The 15610-nt window shown below is 43.9% G+C and overlaps 1 protein-coding gene across 2 annotated transcripts in view; it reads left to right on the forward strand.

Moving 5' to 3' along the window:
• Positions 1–3761, forward strand: part of Ndfip1 (Nedd4 family interacting protein 1) — a 50045-nt gene extending 46284 nt beyond the window's left edge. The window contains exon 8 of one of the 2 annotated variants that reach the window (XM_087592435.1): positions 2813–3761. The gene's annotated coding sequence lies outside the window, so the exon portion shown is untranslated. 2 annotated transcript variants of the gene reach the window in all.
• Positions 3762–15610: the final 11849 nt, after the last annotated feature.

The raw sequence follows: 15610 nt of genomic DNA on the forward strand, positions 1-15610 counted from the left end.
TGAAATATTTCTAAGTGGTCCACATTGAAAGTCATGAATCTGCTAGGCCACAGTTTATATCACCAGTCTTTAGGACACTGCGGGAACTGGTTAGGGAAAGGTTTGAGCAGGGTTTCTATGGTGTGCTTTAAAAGTTGTCAAAACCTGCACACAAGTAAATGAGTGGCCCCGTCCGAGGGCACTAGAACATTTATTTGCCTTCTGCCCAGCCTTGTGTGGTAGTTGGTATGAAATCACTCAGATGTGCCCAGAGGGTCTTGAGCCCAGGTGAAAGGACTGGGATTTAAAAGCAGTGTTTACAAATCTAATTGCTTCCTTACCAATTAACTCTCAGAATCCCTTGGAGGGAAATGGTAAGATTCTGCTGTTCATTGTAAAGTCTAAAACCTCTCTATCCAGATCTACTTGTAGAATACTTGCTCTCTTTAGTCAACAGATATTTTGGTTAGAAGGTAGAGTGAAACCTCATCTGTGAGGTATTGTGGCGTTAGTTCATGGAATCTGACCCTCTTTGGTGGTTGATATTCCTAGTTAAAAGCAAGCTGGATAGGCTTACCTGTGCAGACAGACCATAGGCAGAGAATGTCAGAAGTAACTATTTTAATAGAGAAAATACTACATCTTCCATTCTGGACTGAACTTCGTGTTTACAGAGGGTGTTGGAGTAGAGACATCTCTCACCTGGCAAGGCAGATCTCTGTGAATTTGAAGCCAGTCCGGTGTATACAGTTCCAGGACAACCAGGGCTATATAGAGAGACTCTGTCTAAAAATACAAAACTCAAAAGAGTAGAGACTTCTTAGGCTATCCAAAATGCAGGACAAACAAGATGAATTGTGTACAGAAGTGCAATCATAGGATGTTAGCTAGTTTTATGTCAATTTGACACAAGCTAGAATTGAGGAAAAAGACCTCAGTTGAGAAGATACTCCCCTCCAGTTTGGCTTACAGGCAGCAAAAACAACTGTGGAGTGACCCCAGTAGACTCCTCCATGGGGAAGAAGAGATAGCTCAGCAGTTAAGAGTACCTGTTGCGGGGGTTGGGGATTTAGCTCAGCGGTAGAGCGCTTGCCTAGGGAGCGCAAGGCCCTGGGTTTGGTCCCCAGCTCGGGGGGGGGGGGGGGGGGGGGGGAGTACCTGTTGCTCTTGCAGACCTGGTTTTAGTTTCCAGCACTTAATACGATTGTCACAACCGTCCATAACTCCAGTTCCAGGGCTTCCCTTGTCCCTCTGACTTCTAAACTTCTTTTGGCTTTGCAATGAAGAGTTACTTAAAGTTTTCCCCGCATTATTTTCATGAGAATTATACTAGTATGTATGTATGTACAGGGCTAGGGACTAGGCTCAGTGATATCTGCTTAGCATTCAAGGCCCTGAGTTCCGTTCTCAGCACAGGGCAGGGACACACATAGACACAGACATCATTTTTAAAGTATATTTTTGTCATAATACTTTTTAAAAGTTGATTGGGAATTGCATAGATTGTGAAAAACATGCTTCCCAGATACCTTGGGGTTTTTTTGGTTTTTTTTTTTTTTTCAAAACTTTTTTTTTTAATTGACTTTATTTAGGGCATGGGGAGGGGAGCTGAAAGTATAGGCAGAGAAAGAGAGTAGAGAAGTAGGGGCTGGTCATAAGCATGTGGAGAGAAAGGGAAGGGGGAGAGGAGAGGGGAAGGGGTGAGAGGACAGAGTGAGAGCCTCAAAAAGTTTTTTAAAGATTTATTATTTATTTAATACATATAATGAGTACACAGAAGCTGTCTTCAGACACACCAGAAGAGGGCATCAGATCTCATTACAGATGGTTGTGAGCCACCATGTGGTTGCTGGGAATTGAACTCAGGACCTCTGGAAGAGCAGTCAGTGCTCTTAACCACTGAGCCATCTCTCCAGCTCTAATAATTTAAATTTCTAAAGCACATTTGCAGGATAGGACAGGTGAGTTTACATTCACTTTCTAATTTTGCCACAGTTTACATAGAAGGTAACGTCTTGGCGTCCTCACTGGAATTTTTCCTGTGTGAGATCTGACAGAATTGTCAAGTGAATGGTAACATGTATTAGGAAATGGTCCTCTTTCAGTCTGGCCTAATGAGACTTAAGTAGAGGATGAAGAGCAGCCACTTCCACTTTTTTTGCTCTTTTGTTAGAACAGAAGAAAAAAGAGTGAGAAACTCCTGACTTAAAGTTTTTGGTTTTTTTTTTTTTTTAAAGATTTATTTTATGTATATGAGTATGAGCACACTGTTGCTGTCCTCAGACACACCAGAAGAGGGCATTGGATCCCATTACAGATGGTTGTGAGCCAACATGTAGTTGCTGGGAATTGAACTCAGGACCTTTGGAAGAGCAGTGGGGTGTGTACCTTTAACCGCTGAGCCACCTCTCCAGCCCCCTGACTTGTTTTTTAAGAGAGAGTATTCTGGGACAGGAAAGTTGGTCAGGGTTTAAGAGCACTGGCTGCTCTTCCAGAGGACTTTGGTTCAATTTCCCAGCATCCTCATGGTGGTCAAAATCATCTTTAACTCCAGTTCCAGAGGATCCAATGTCCTCTTATGATCTCTGAAGGTGCTGTACACATGCAGTGCACAGATATTCTCGCAGACAAAGCACCCATACACATAAAATAAATCTTTAGAGAGAGCATGCCAATTATTTATAGTTGGAGGAGGGGCTTGGTGTTTTAAGAACTGAAAATTGATTTTATTGGCTACTACAATGTCCATGTATAGTAATCTTCAAATTATGTTGAAATGCAGCATGTATGTCTCCAAGCATCTTGTCTTCTTTGACTATACCCAACATTACAGGCTGCCTAGAGCTTGACTGTTCAGTGTCCTTCTCTGGCAGATGTCTTCTGGCAAAGCTTCCTGCACTGATGAAGTCCCTCGAGAAGCGAGAGCACCTGCAGGAAGTGAATCACCACCAGGATGGAGGAACAGTCACCTGCTTTAAAAAATAAAGTACTGTTGAAAAAGATCATTTCTCTCTATTTGTTCCTAGGTGTAAAATGTTAATAGTTAATGCAGAATTCTGTAATCATCGAATCATTAGTGGTTAATGTTTGTAAAAGCTCTTGCAATCAAGTCTGTGATGTATTATTAATAATGCCTTATATATTGTTTGTAGTCATTTTAAATAGCATGAGCCATGTCCCTATAGTCAGTAGGGGGCAATCTTGCTTTATTCATCCTCCATCTCAAAGCAGATTTGAAATTACAGATTAGTGTAAGCTATGGATAAGGCTGGCTGTTTGAAAAGGGGTTTTCTCAAAAGTCAAAACTTTGGTTATGACTGCATTTCTGCACATAATTCATATTTCCTGTTCAAATTAATCTAGAAATGCGTTTAATTGTACTGTGTGTGAACATCTGGAAGCAAAACCATAGTGCAAAGTTCACTGTAATGTTAACAAAAAATGTCCTCAATTGGTAAATAAGCATTACTTTTTCATAGTCTATATTCAGAAATTACCTTTTCATTCCGTAGTTCTGTGTAGTTCATATAAAATGGAAAGGGCAAAGATAGATTCAGATTAAATATTAAATATTCTTCTGCAAACTGGATAGAATCTCAGAGGGTCAGGAGCAAAGAGTTAGTTTGGAACTTTTGAGAGGATCCCTAACATTCTGTACTCCTTGCTTTTACAACTGTTGTAACTGTAGAATGATGTGCTTGCTGCCCAAGTGCTAGTTCACTTTGGTTGGTATATTAAACTGTAAATACAATAGAACATTAATAAATGTCTCTTGTGTAGCACCTTTCCTGTAGATTAGTGTTTAATTTTGGAGTTTACATTTACGGATTATGAAAACATTTTCTAATTTTCTAATCTTACACAATAATCCAGAGTATATTCTAAAAATTAAAACTTTGTGTCTTAGGGCTTTATTGCTGTGATAAAACGCCATGACCGAGCTAGGTCTGGTAGTGCACACCTTTAATCCCAGCTCTCAGAAGACAGAGAGGCAGGTGAATATTTTCATTAAGGCCAGCCAGAGCTACACAGAGAAACCTTATCTCAAAACACATGTGCGTACGTGTGCTTACACACACACACACACACACACACACACACACACACACACACACCCCAAAAAAATCCCCACCATGATCAAAAGCAGCTTGTAAAGGGTTTATGTCGGTATGGAGCTCCACAGAACAGCCTCCCATCATGGAGGGACGTGCAGGTAGGATGATCAAGGCAGGAACTGGAGTAGCGGCCATGAAGTGTGCTGCTTGCTGGTTTGTTTCTCGAGGCTTGCTATCTTACAGTTCCCAGGACCACCTGCCTAGGGATGGCACCACCTACAACGAACTGGGCCCTCCCTCGCACATCTGTTTTGAATCAAGAAAATGCACTACAGGCGTGCCCGCAAGCCAGTCCCGAGCTAGGGTATCTTCTCAATTGACGTTCCTTCTTCCCAACTCTGGCTTGTGTCAAACTGACATAAAGTTATCCAACACCCTATGGTTGTACTGCACACAGTTCATTTCGTAATTCACAAATAGGAACAGAAGTTTCATATCCCACTCAGTACCTGCCTACAAATTGCCTCTCCAAATGACCATGGACCAAAAAAGGAGGAGCATGGGAATCCTGCTGAGAAGTACCCAGGAGGCCGCCTCCTGTAGCCACAACAATAGAAAGTCTGCTGGGACCGTTGGCCCTGTCCCCCCATTCAGCATGGCCCGAGACAGAAGGGCCCTCATTCCTCCATGTTTTTATTCCTGTTTGCTTGTTTAGAGACCAGTGGTTGTTATATCAGCCATTTGATTTTTTTCCATATTCTACTTAGATGAAATATAAATAAAAAAAAAAAGCCACAAGGTTTTCAAACTATCTAGTAAGCCAGCATTAGCATGTGCGATAGTTACACTTGTCTGCTGCCTGTAAACACCTGTGAACCAGTAGGTCTGTCAGGGTGTCGGTATACCGCACACAGAAATGTCCAAGCCTCCTAGAATCGCTTTGTTTTGTATGCAAGTTGTGTGATTTTACTTCCTTTGTTAAAAATGTTCTTATCTGTTTGTATGTCTATGTGTCTGTCTGTTTTGAGACTTAATGCTCACTATGTAGCTTTGGCTTGCCTGAAGCTCACTGTGTAGACCTCTGGCCTTGAACTTGTGTCAGTCCTCAAGCCTCTGCTTCCTGAGTGCAGGAACGACAAGTGTGCATTACTGCACCGTGCCTAGATTGACATGCCAAGAGTTGCAACCAGGTTAGTGATTATTTATAGTATAGTATTGTTTGCAGGGAGGGGGCAGCTTCCTCTAGAGCCCAGGCTGGCTTTGAATTCACAGCCCTCCTGCCCTGGCTTCATGAAGGTGCCCAGCTATGTATTGTATGTATTGTGTTATAATCTCTGAGGTCCTCCTCCACTCGATTATACCAGCAATACACTTTAGAAATTTTTACCACCTCTTAACGGTTCTAAATGAAAATAAGTATAAGAAATCAGCAGAGAGACCATTTAAATCATCTTGCAGAACAGAATAAACCAGAATAAAGGATAGAGATTTGGAAAAGAAAACATTATTTGCTGAAGGGTTGGAAATAAATAGGCTTGGATCAACACCAGGCCTCATCAGGACCACAGAGCCCTGTCTCTCATTGCCATTTGAGGTAGGTATGCAGTGTGTAAAGGATTCTTTATTGTCAATTTCTCTTTCTAGAAAGCTCCAAATTGCTTTGCGTGACAATAAAAGGCATTGATAAAACTTCCCTATTAAGAAATAGTAAACACCAGAGTTGTTACATAGTGAGACCCTGTCTCAGGGGCAACAAAATAGAACAACAAAAAAACAGGAAGCACAGAGCTGGCAAGATGTAGCTTGATCTGGCCCCCTGCTGGTGTCTAACCGGTCCATTTTAGTTGGAAGATGCTCACCTCTCAGTGAAGATCTGGGAAATAATGAAGGTGTAACAAGATGCAATATGTAAAGCGGGTTTCCATACTGGTTAGTATGTTTGTTTTTATTTTGTTTGGCCTATTTTGAAGCCTTTAGAGTATGTGCATGCAGTGGGCTGGCAGGGATCACTTACCAAACCAGTATTGAAGACTCCGGTGTTAGTGTACACTGTGTGCTATTGCAGGGTAGTTCTCACTAAACACCACAGAAAGTTCTTTGCAACAGGAGGGCTCTGAGTGTATTCATAAGCTGCTAGGGGAGAAAACACCTCGAGGGGAAAAACCTCCCAAAGGGAAGGGGAAGTTTAGGTTAAGAGGAAAAGAGGAATTAAAACGTGTACTATTCGAAGGTTCCAGTTTAATCTGATCCCAAACCTTAAAAGGCTGTTTTGTTTTCATTTCTTCTTTTTCCAAAAAGCATTCTTCTTTGGGTCTGAATTCATTTGCAGAGTAGTGGGGATCGGAGTGTAAAGTAACTGGACAGGGAGCTGGGCACATCTCCATACAGCCCTACCACCACCTCCCCTTCCCCACCAGCAGCAAAACAGCACATTAAGCTGAAGAGATGGCTCAGTGGGTTCGGTTTAGCGCTTGCTTTTCAAGGGTGAGCTTTGAGGGCCTGAGTTCAAGTTCTTTGGACCCATGCGGTAATGGGTGTCTGTGAGCCCGATGCTTTTATAGGAAGATGGACAAAGACAGGAGCATCCCTCCGTGCTCTGTGGGCCGATTATCCTGTCATACCCAGTGAGGAAAAACAGACCCTGACTTAAGGTAGACAGCAAGAACCAACACCTAAAGTTTTCTCTGATCTCCACATACATGTACCAGTATACACACAAAAGCAAGAATAAACATTTAAAACCAAGGGAAATTGGAGAGAGGGCTCAGTAGTGAAGAGTATATGTTGGCAGCCTGGCAGTGGTAGTGAACACCTTTAATCCCAGCACGCAGGAGGCAGAGGCGGGTGGATCTCTGTGAGTCTGAGGCCAGCATGGTCTACAGAGTGAGTTGAGGTCAACTAGGGCTACACAGAGAAACTCAATAAATAAAAGAGTTTGTGTTGCTTTTTCAGAGGACCTGGATTTGATTACCAGTGCCCCGGCAGTTCATACCTGACTATAACTGCAGTTCTGGAGTGTCTGGTGATCTCTTTGAACCTCCACGGAGTTCTGAACATGCATGATGCACATAAACTCATGCAGGCATACATGCATACACGTTAAATAAGTAAATAAACATTTTATTAAAAACAAAAAACAAAAAACAGAACATGAGCTGGAGAGATAACTCGGGTTAAGACCACTTGTTCAACCATGAGGACCAGAGTTCAGCATCTACAAAATGAGTTCAGTCTAGCACATACCTGTAACCCCAGCATCGAGGAAGGATTGTTGGACTTGCTGGCCTTCAGATTAGCTGAGAAAAAAAAATGGGCCCCAGGTTCAGGAAGACACCCTGCCTCAAAGAAATAGGAGTATTCCATATTTACACACACAAACATTTTTAAAAAGACAAAGTACTAAAATTACAATACAAATCTAAGGTGTGTTTTTTATAAAGATTTATTAATTATATTTAAGTACACTGTAGCTATCTTCAGACACACCAGAAGAGGACATCAAATCTTACTACAGATGGGTGTGAGCCACCATGTGGTTGCTGGGAATTGAACTCAGGACCTCTGGGAGAGCAGTCAGGGCTTAAACCACTGAGCCAGCTCTCCAGCCTCCTAAGATGTATTCTTGTTGATTGGATTTTGAGATGACCTCACCACTTAACTCTGACTGGTCTTAAAACTGGCCTCAAACTCAGAGGTCCAAGTGCTGGGAATAAAGTTATTCGCCACCACGACTGGCTTTTAATCTTTGAACTGTGTACATGTGTGTGTTGTAAGTGTATGCGAATTCAGGCAGTTGTGAGCTGTCTGCCTCTGGTACTAAGAACCCAGTCCTCTGCAAGAACAGTATGCACTGTGAACCACTGAGTCATCTCTCCAGCCCTCAACGTAAATCTCTTAAACCTAAGTCTTGTGAAGGAAGAGGGGTGGGTGTCCGTAGCATTGTGCAGTCACTCCAGTTGCCAGTTGGGATGGGAGGTGTGTGAAATCCACAGTATCCAACTTGCTTTGCATATTGTTCCTGCTTCTCCAAAAGCAGCTAATTAAAATCACCTACTGGCTGGGGGACAGCATGGTGGTAGAGCATGTGCTTGATATTTGGGAAGCCCGGCGACCACTATTGAGCACCACAAGCAGCAGCCCCGTCATTTATGTGGGAAATGAAAAGATACTTCCCATCTGTTAGTGATCATGTGTTGATAGATATCCAAACTGAGAAAAGTGGTTTCCTTGAAATCTTAGAAGATGTGTCCTGGAGGTCTAGGAAGAAGCAGTGCTCATTGTTTTTCTTTCATTGTCTGATGTATTTGTTAATTTTATCATTGCTGTGACCAAAGAAAGAAGGAAGAATTTCTTTGGCTCCAGGCTTAAGAAGGGAGACTTGGGAGTGTGGAGGAGGGGAGGTGGGGCAGTGGGAGCAGCTTGGTCTATGGCCCTGGCCAAGAAGCAGAGAAGAAAAGAACCAGTGTCCCCTGTTTTCTGCCTTTTCCATGCCAGGGCGCCTGCCTCCCTTGTTCAAAATTAACCTGTTCTGGAAACAGCCTCAGAGGTATAGACAAAGGTGTATCTGCTAGGTGATTTCTAAATCCAGCCAAGGTGACGACAGTGAAGATGAACCGTCACATCCAAAGAGTGATACAGCCTGGTGGGGCAAAGTGGAACAAAACCAAACCAATCAACCAACCAACCAATCAACCAACCAACCAACCAACCAACCAACCAATCCATCAATCCATCCTTGACATAGCATTGTTAGAAAAGGCAGAATCCAGATGTCACCTGGTTAAGAAGTGCTGCTTTGGTGAATCTCTTGAGTTTGAGACCAGCCTGATCTATTTAGCAAGTTCCAGGCCAGCCAGGGCTGCACGGTGAGACTCTGCCTCAAAAAGAAAGAGAAAGAAAGAAGAAGGAAGGAAGGAAGGAAGGAAGGAAGGAAGGAAGGAAGGAAGGAAGGAAGGAAGGAAGGAAGGAAGGAAGGAAAAGAAAAGGAAGAAATTCAGCCTGGCCTGAACGCAGCTTGCAGTTGGGTGTGCATTTGTGTCCCTTCTGAGAACTGCTGCTATGTGTGCAGGCTCCCAGAGCCGCAAAGAGAAGACGCTTACCGTTCCATTGCATTTCTGATTACCCTTGGCAAAGCAGTCCACTCCTGTTGATTGTCAACACAAGTCACCCTTGAGGAAGCATCCCAATTAATTTGCACATATACAGAAGGCACACACAAATAAGATGCAATAAATAAAAGCAGAAACGTGGTAGATCCTCTGTTTGGAATGATCCAAGGGTAAAGGAGCCAGAGCCTCTGCAAGACCTCAGGGTTCTAGAGGTTTATGTGGGCCCATGTCAGTGGCAGATAAAACAGTCAGCCCAGCAGATGTGCTGCCTGCTCTTCTCAGCCTGCACCTCCCTCAGCGGGGCCTGCTGTGCGTAGAGCGCTAGGTCATCTTGCAAGAGGGAAAAGAGTGAATGAATCAGGCTTGGTGAATTGCTTGGGATCACCTTATTCCTGTTGGCTGCTTCGTTTTTAAAGATCCAGTAATTCAGAAAGACTCAGTCTACCCAGGGTTTCTTATGTGTATATGTGTGTGAGCATGAGTACATGTGTGTAGAGGTCAGAGGACAACTTTAGGGAGTTTCTGCCTTGGGATCCAGGGACTAAAGTCAGGTCATTAGGTTTCCAGGGCAAGCACATTTACCCAGTGAGCCATCTCACCACTCGCCAGCCCTTTATCCTGAACGCTTAACATAAGGAAACAATGAAAACCACTGTCCAGGTCTTAGCCTCTTTGCAAACATGTTGATTCTGAAGGAATTTTATTGGTGTGCCATTCCTTAATGTACCTTTAGAATCCTTCACTGTAGGTCAAGAAGATGGAGATTCGGGGCTGGGGATTTAGCTCAGTGGTAGAGCGCTTACCTAGGAAGCGCAAGGCCCTGGGTGGGGTCCCCAGCTCCGGAAAAAAGAACCAAAAAAAAAAAAAAAAAAAAAAAAGAAGATGGAGATGCTGGCAAAGACAGTAGCCTAGGAAGCGAAGCCTGGTGTGTGAGAAAGGGCTTGTGGGGTGGGGTGGAGCAGATGGACGCCTTCTGTTCTTTGTCCCACTGTGATCATCCAGGCCATCGGTGTGCATTGCCAGCTGATTGCAGAAGCCCCCTGACCCCATAAAAGGGAGTCCGCAGAAGTTAAAAGAAAGACTAAGGATTTTGAAAAGTCCTGAGTAAGGTCCTTTTACTTTACATATGTCCTGACTCCAATAAGATACCGACCGAGAGTTTCTCCTTTGCTGCTGCTGCTGCTGCTGCCGCCGCCGTCCTTCCTGAGAACGTGATGAATTAAATTCACCAGACTGCAGTTTAAAGTTAAATAAACAAAACAAAACAGAAAACCCCCAAACGTCTAATGTGTTTTACGGTGGCATTTTCACACAAGTGACTCATTGCTAGAAGTATATTGGCCATTTTAACAGGCAATCTGATCTTTCAGATGGAGACATTGAAACTCTCCGGACAGACATTGTACTTGGACAGATGACAGGGTTTGTGACTTGGTGCTAATCTTAGTCAGGCCTCATTGGGTGCTTGTTTTCAAGTAATGCCTGATCCACCCAAAAACAGTGTGTGAAAACCTGTAAGTGAGAACATATCAAATTTAATAGCAGGCTGTGGATATTTTTATGGTTATTTACATATCAGTGAGTATTTTACTAGAAGGAAAGGTAAATAAATGTTTTGCAGAAAATACGTGGTGTAAGCACCGGTAGCCGTTATTTTTTTTTAAACCGGATGGCAGACCATTTACACAGTTTATTAGTGACTTTCCCATAAAAGTTTTAGGGACCGGGGCCAGACAGAGGTCAAAAGTTTATCCAAGTCAGCTCGCTGGAGCACTTCTAGGTGACATCAGACAGCTGAAGAGAAGCTAAGAAGTTGCCTACGTTTTCCGACTCCAGGTCACTGGGGTATCCTCTCCCTGTGTGGTCTTTATCCCCCTCAGAAACAACACAAATGAGATTTGGGTCTTGTGTTGGCAATGCACAAATTGTAAATTTTTTTTAGATTTATTTTTATTCGAGTGTGTCCGAGTCCCTGAGTGTGTGCGTGGCATGTTGAGTACAGGTGCTCATGAGGCCAGAGGAAACCCTGGAGCTGGAGTTACAGGAGCTGCCTGACGCGGTGCAGGGAACCAACCGCTCGTGTATGTTTTACCTGCATGTATATCAGTGTTCATGAAAGGCCTGTGTAGGCCAGAAAAGGGCATCAGACTCCCTTGGAACTCGAGTTCTAAGTTGTGAGCCACTATGTGGGTGCTGGGAACAGAGTGCTCTTACCCCCCCCCCCCCCAGCCATCTCTCCAGCTTCAAGTTCTACTTTTGAAAAAATAATTACAGTCTGGCCTTGCTATTACTTTGAAACAAGGTCCATTTAGCCCTGGCTGGCCTAGCACTTACTGTGTAGACCAGGCTGGCCTTGAACTTTTATAGGAAATATGTTCTTAAAACCTTTATAGGAAAGTCACTAATAAACTAAGTGTGTAAATGCTCTACCATCCAGTTAAGTAACAGCTACTGGTGCTGACACCACGTATTTTCTGCAAAACATTTACTTTTCCTTCTAGTAAATCAGAACTCCTCCTTTTGTCTCCTGAGTGCTGTGATTAAAGATTAGCATCATCTCAACTGGCAGAAATTCTTTTTTTTTAAATTCATTTCTGTATTGCTTAAGTTTGTTTTGTTTATAAAATGATTAGAAACTACTTCCAAAGCCATTTGTTGGCTGGCTTGTTTTAAGACAGGGTCTTTTGAACTCACTTCGTTGCTCAAGTCGTGGCCATAAACCTGGGAGTCTTCCTGCCTCGGCCTCCCTAGTGCTGGGATTACAAGCATAAGCCAGTAGCTTGGTGTACATGGTTTCTTGTAGCATTGTTTTAGTCTCTATTTGAAAAATACTAACTGCAAGAGAGTACAGGTTGTGTGTGTGTGTGTGTGTGTGTGTGTGTGTGTGTGTGTGTGTGTAAGAGAGAGAGAGAGAGAGAGAGAGAGAGAGAGAGAGAGAGAGAGCACTTCATGGCCTTGCATATTACCAGGCAGGCATTAGAAGCTATGTCTCCAGCTCAGTAAACATTCAAGTTACTAGCGATTAGGATATGGATGACAGTATATCACGATGTTCCTCTGTCCTACTTGATGCAATGGTCAATCCCAACTGTTGACTTGCTGCGGTCAGCTGGGAAATGGTCCCTGGGTATGCTTCTGGGGGAATATATTGATTAGGTTAATTAGTTGGAAGATTCCTCCACTGTAGGTGGCACCATTCCCTGGGCTGGACTCCTAGACTGTATAAAAGGAAGAAATGAGCGGAACACAAGTATTCATTGTGCTCTTCTTCAGTGTGCCTGCTGCTTTGACTTTCCCCACTATGATGGACTGTACCTTGGACTGTGAGCCCAAATAAGCCATTGGGTTGCTTCTGTCAGGTCATCCTGTGCCAGCAACAGACAAGTAACCCAGACTGTGTGGTGTGGGAGCCTTTTTGCCTTTTAAGCTGTGCTCATCAGCCGCTAATTTGTTTAGAAGTCTGCCAAAGTTCTTCATAAAGCCAGATGCTCCAAAAGAGAGAAAGGTGACTGCCCTCTGGAAAGGCTACCACAGAGAGAGCCTAGAAGGATACAGAGGGAAGTGCCCTAGGACTGGCTTCCTAGGCCTTCCAACTAGCTATGGAGGGAGGGAAGCTGTTAACCTAGGGCTCGAACCCCTCCCTTAGCCCAGCTCATTTGCTTGCCCGGCCTGCACTTTGGTTCCTATCTGTGTGCTGACATGCTTTCTCTGGGCTTCAGTTATTTCTTTTTCTGTTGAGACAGGGTCCCATGTAGCCTAGACTGGCTTCCAACTCACCAAGTGGCAGAGGATGACCAAGAGCATCTGATTCTCCTGCTTTCCACCTTCTGAGTTCTCAGAGTACAGGCCCAGGGCACCACACGGGGTTTACGGGGTCCTGGGGATTGAACCCAGGTCTTTGTGTGCTGAGCCACCTGCGCTCCATCCTCAGCACCAAGTGGTTTAGTTCTTAGTAAAGATAACGTAAGGAGAGGCTGCAGAGACAGCAATGAAGAGCACCGGCTGCCCCTGCAGAAGGCCATAGTTCCGTCCCCAGCACCATGTCATGGCTCACAGCCTGTGACTCCAGCTCCACAGGATCCTGCATCTTCTCTGGCCACCGTGGACGTCTGCATACACATGCATATACGCAGAGACATATATTTGGGGGGAAAATGTAAGAAGAAGGTAAAGTAGGTTAAGGTGCCCTGAACACAGTACTACTCTTTGCAGCACTCTTGCCAGCTCCTAAATTAAATCCGGGGGCGGGACACTAAAGCCTCAACCTGTCATTCAACCTAGGGTGTTCATTTTCTTCTCAGGACTGTGTAGTTGCATACCCCACTCTCTTTTCCTCATTCCTGCAGTCCTGAAGGTTGTTATTAGTCTACCCCTGACTAATCAAGCCATTCTTTCCCTCCCAAATCCCTGTACCCTCATGAGAATATGGGGTGCACTGCTTTTCTAGTAATGCCGGTAAGTATTTGTGTCGAAGCCCATGTGCACATCCATTTGATCCCCGAAGATTAGTAGGGGATTATTTTGCATTCTTTCCCACCAAGTGAGCAAAGTCCTCGCTCCCGAGGCAAATAATTTCCAACACTCAATCCGATCAAAACACTATAAATTCAATAAGCACTCATTTGCTGAGTTATAGAGGCAGAAACTGCAGTGCCCTCCCCTCCAGGCCATTTGTATTAAATGACCAGATCGGTCACAGACGATCTTTGTCGGGTATACGTCTTCAACCATGCAGTGTCCAAGCGACGAGGTTTCTTGGTTGGAAATTTGCATCAAATGACACCATTAAACATTAAACCTTTGGTAAATATATAATGATCATCATAGATGCTTGTCACGGTAACAGGTGACTTTTCTTATTTACTATGTTCTCAACACCCTATTTCATTCTTCGTGGGCCTTATTTAATCACCTCAGTGCTCAAACCCAGGGCCTCGTGCATGGTGAGCAAGTGCTCTACCACTGAGCTAGACTCCCAGCACCATCGGTGTCACTCCTCAGGAGCTCCCCAGTTTGTTTTTGTTTTAACTTTAAATTTTGTTATCATTATTATATGCGTATGTATGTGTGTGTGCATGTGTGTATGTATGAGGTGTATGTGTGTATGAGATGGGTATGTATGATGTGTAGGGGGATTACAGCTCATGTGTGGAGGTCAGAGGACAAGTTATAGCATTGGTCCTCTCCTCCTATCTTTATGTAGGTTTGGGGTATTGAGAGGGTTTCTATCTTCAGGTTGACTGTGCCCTTTGCTGAGCCATCGTCCCACCAAGTGTTTGTTTTGCCACAGTTTCTCACCAACCTAAAGCTTACCAAGTAGGCTAGGCTGGGCAGCCAGCAAATCCCAGGAATCTGCCTGTCTCCCTCCCCAGTGTTGTGGCTACAAATGGACGGCACCATTTACTTGGGCTTTGGGGCTCAAACTCCGACCTCATGCCTACAAGTGCTTCATTCACTACCTAATGGTTTAATGCCTCAAATGTCATGCTTACTAATGTGTTCATGGAGATGTTATGTGAAGAACACAGTCTTCAAGCCACCAAGAACCCTCCAGTCTTCACATCGGAGAAGACAGAAGCAGCTGAAATGACTCAGAGAGATGGAACCGTTTGGAGGAACAAATTCACTGTTAGAGGGTTCATAGTAGTTACTAGTCTCCTGCAAGTTTGTTTGTTGGTTTTGTTTTTGTTTATGCTTTTTTCCTTCGAGGCAGGGTCTCTCTATTTAGTCCTGGCTGTCCTGGAATTCACTGTGTAGACCAGGCTGGACTCAGATTCAAGAAATCCTCGTGCCTCTGTCTCCCAAGTGTTGGAACCAAAGGCATGCACCACCACACCTAGCTAAATTGGACTTTTTTTTTTTTAAATAATCAGTATTTAAGTGAAGATCTATAGCAAAAATGAAAAGCGCCAGTCTATGACCTCTTTACCTGTCTCATGTATTGTCTGTCAGTGTCAGGAACATCCCAGCCCTGTGCTTCTCAGACTTGAACTTGGTGTGGGTGGCCTGGGCCTGGTAAGACTGCAGCTGTAACAGCAAACTTCAGGACTCATGGAATATAGCCTGTTGATTCCTTGTGGGTTTTTAGCATCTGAGCAGTATCAGTGGCACTTCAGGTGAAATGGTTGATCTCTCAGTACCGCTGGAGTAGATTAATATTTATTTCACTGCCAAAGACTACATTTCTCTGCCCCACCCACCCCCTTACTCTTCTCCTTAGACCACTTTTTAAAATTGAAATATTTGCAATTCCAAATTTATCTTCCTTGCTTACCACATTGTTAATCTGATCCTTCCACAGTTATTTGTGCTGTGTTCTTTTTGTTCCTAGTAATAAATGCTTTTTATGCTAAAAAAACAAAAAACAAAAAAACTGCAGCTGTAACTCCGTCTTAACCAGCAGGTCCCCAGGAAAGCACAGATTGCTCAGGGTGGCACAGTCTGAGGCCAGCCTGGGGTACATGAGAC

Source organism: Rattus norvegicus, chromosome 18 (genome assembly GCF_021556685.1).
Source record: "Rattus norvegicus strain SHRSP/BbbUtx chromosome 18, alternate assembly SHRSP_T2T, whole genome shotgun sequence".
Lineage (NCBI taxonomy): Eukaryota > Metazoa > Chordata > Mammalia > Rodentia > Muridae > Rattus > Rattus norvegicus.